The following is a 3,559-nucleotide window of genomic DNA, read 5'->3' as shown; positions in this document are numbered from 1 at the left end:
CACTTGGTTCCACTCCTTCCTCTCTGTAAGTTTCTTTGCTTCCTTTTTTGTTCCTTTTTAGTGTTATTTTCTTGTAGCATCCAGTGCCAGTGCCAATCCATCATTTCCAGGGATCTCTTTTTTCTAACTAGGCTTCCATACTGTTTTATGCTAGCCTGGAGATACTACTTTTGTGTATCTATGAAACTGTAAAATCAGGCATGTTAAAATAAAAAACAATAACAAGAAACAACAACGAACATCTCACTTCAACCTTTAATCTCACAATGCTGAGTTTACGGATGCCGCAGTATCTGCGTTGATTGTAAAATACTTAACACAATAGTACTTGGCATTCTAGGTTGATGCTTATTTACCAGTTACTTTTTCAGATAGATAAGCACTTAGGACTTCTTTTCTGTGTTTGACATTGCTTAACAAACATTTATGTGCTGGTCCATTTCATTCTTATCTTTACCTGTTCATTTTTTTAATAACTATCTCCGTGACATTAAATGTCATTAAATGTTTTGAATGTCCTTATTTTAAAATAATAATTGTGGTGTTTTTTCTTTTTAAAATGTATCCTTTTATGCTTAATTAATTTTTAGAATTGTGGTTATTTTTATGAAGATTTACTTGAGATATAATTTCCAGCAATGCTCTCATTATAAAAGGTAGAATTGCATGTAAAAAAATAAGTGCTTATTAGCTAACTAAAAGACACAGATGAACATTATTGTTGTTTAATTCTTAGGTGCCGTCAAGTCACTTGCAACTCATAGTAACCTTCTGTACAACAGCCCTAAACCCTGCTCTGTACTGTGCCAATCCCACTGTCTCTGACACACCTACCCCCACTACTCCAGTCACTGAACCAATCCACCTCCTCAAGGATCTCCTTTCTTGTGCTGTCCTTTTACCCTCCCAAACATGATATCCTTTTTCAAGGACTGGTCCCTCCTTGCAACATGTCCAAAGTATGTCAGATGAAGCTTCAGAATCCTTTCCTCCGAAGAGTAGCTGGTTTAACCCTCTCTAGGTTGAACCTGTTTGTTTTCTTAGTAGTTCATGGTATATTCAATACTCTTCTCCAACACCACAGCTCAAAGACATCAATTATCCTATCATTCCTCATTATTGTGCAGCTTTCTGTTACATAGCAAGTTACTGCAAAGACCATGGCCTGGATCAGGCGCACCTTAGTCTCTAGAGTGACACTATTACTCTTCAGTACTCTGCAGACTTTCCAATAGCAATTGCAGATGAACATAATGTTTGGAAATGAGTTTTCATAAGAACATAAAAGTTATAATGACCCATAAAACTGTTCTTTGGGCTGTTTTATGCAAGGTTTCTGTTCAGTTTCAAATATCTTTAAAACAGTATTTGTGACTCACCTTCACTTGACAATAAAGATATTCAAGTTTTTACTCCTAACAAATGAAAACCAAACTGAAAAACTCATTGTCATCAAGTTGGAAACAATTCATAGCTAGTTCTCTAGTGACTTTTTGGAAGCTGTCATTGCAGGGCAGGAGATTGTCCATCTTTTTCTGGCGGCGGCACCACTCATGGATTTGAACTCCCAGAGAGGTTCCACTTTTGAGTTCTCAGGGCAACTCCCTCCAGACTGTACCACAAGAGTTCCCTGTACTGATATAAATCACATTGTGAGATGTAAAGTTTTATAGTTTAGCCATGTTAGGATGACAGCCCTCTATATTCTAGTTGGCCTGAGTTACCACCAGTTTCTAAGCCTACAACCCATCAAAGCAGACACCTCTGGCTGTATTCTCCTCTCAAGAGGATGTGTTTGTAGTCTGCAACTTTCTGTATCCATTCTTGGCAGAACTATCAGAAATAACTCAGTCTAGGTGGAGAGAGGGGTAGAAGGAAGGCCAGAGGTCTCACGATGCTAGAAGTCTTACCTCCTTTCTCCTGTTCAAGTTGTGGGCTTTCATTTAACTGACACAATGCTATAACCTTCTTTAATAAAAATCTGTCATCTATTTTTTATGAACTTCACAAAAAAGTATTTTATTTATTTTCCTCTCTCTGCTTCATTTCTCATCCTTCTTAATCCTCAAGATTGGTTTGATTCTTTCTGTGTTTAAATGGTTTTCTGGTGTTTCATACTAGTGCCTTTATAACATAATTGTCTTTTCACAACCTAACTTGTGTTACTTAGCTTAGTTTCTTCTAATCTCATCCTTAGTATGCAGTATTTTGTTCATTACTGATCATTTTTTAGTGATGCATAATACTCCATTGTATTATTGTGTTACAGTTTCTTTAGCCATTTGTCTGTTGATGGGCACTTACGCTGTTTTCAATTCTTTGCTTTTGTAAGTAATACTGCAATAAGCATGGATGTAGGTATATCTGCTTGTGTCAAAAATAATACCTGTCTGTTTTGCGTTTTAAATCTCACAATGTAGAGGAATTCTGATTTAGTTTCTTAGTGCTGTTATAATAGAAATAAAACAAATGTGTGATTTAACAAACAAAAGTTAATTTTCTTTCAGCATAGGAGGCCAAAAGTTTGAATCCAAAATGCTAATGAGATAGACTGACACAGTGGCTATGACTCTTGCCTGAAGCACAGCAGAGATTGTGAAGATGGGCAGGATTGGGCAAGATTTCATTCTATTGAAAGTAGACTTTTATACATGCTTATTGCAAAGAAAGGTTATCTAGCTGAATAATACCCTAACAACAACAACTCTAGGTTGCAAAAACGTAGTCTTTCTTTCTCTGTTGGCCCTGGAGGAAAGTTTTTTGTCTTTTCAGCTTCTGTTTGTTGGTGATCTTCATGTGGTATGCATTGTCTCCTCTACTTGTGCTTCTTTTTTCTACACCTAATCTGCTCTTTTCACATTAGCATTATCAAGTGTTCTGGGATTCCCATTCTTCTCAGAGTCAGCCACAGTTTGTTATGATCCACACAGTCGAACACCTTTGCATAATTAATAAAACACAGATATACATTCCACTGGTATTCTCTGCTTTCACCTAAGATCCTTGTAACATTGGCATCAATATCCCTGCTACCATGACCCCTTCTAAACCCAACCTGGGCTTCTGGCAGTTCTCTGCTGATGTGCTATTCCAGTAATTTTTGGATAATCTTCAGTAGAATCTTGCTTGCATCTGAAATCAACGTTATTGTTCTATAGTTTCCACACTCTGTTGGGTCACCCTCCTTTGGGATGGAAACAAACATAGATCTCTTCCAGTCAGTTGGCCAAGTGGTTGTTCTCCAGATTTCTTGGCACAGCTTGGTGAGCACATGCACGACAGCATTTGTTAGCTGAAATATGTCAATTGGTATACCAACTATTCCTGAGGCATTATTTTTTGCCATTTCCTTCAAAGCAGCCTGAACTTCTTCCTTCATCACGATAGCCTCTTGCTCATATGTTGTTTCATGAGGCAGTCATCAGAACAGAGCAAGGAAATACTGCATGGTTCAAAATTGGGAAGGGCCTACACCAGGGATGTGTCCTGTCTCCATACCTTTTCAACCTGTATGCAGAACAGATTATCCGGGAGGCTGGGCTCTATGAGGAGAAGCGTG

Source organism: Elephantulus edwardii, unplaced genomic scaffold, assembly GCF_000299155.1.
Source record: "Elephantulus edwardii isolate Elephantulus edwardi_28Jun2011 unplaced genomic scaffold, EleEdw1.0 scaffold00053, whole genome shotgun sequence".
NCBI classification, from domain to species: Eukaryota; Metazoa; Chordata; class Mammalia; order Macroscelidea; family Macroscelididae; genus Elephantulus; species Elephantulus edwardii.
This window is presented reverse-complemented; position numbering follows the sequence as displayed.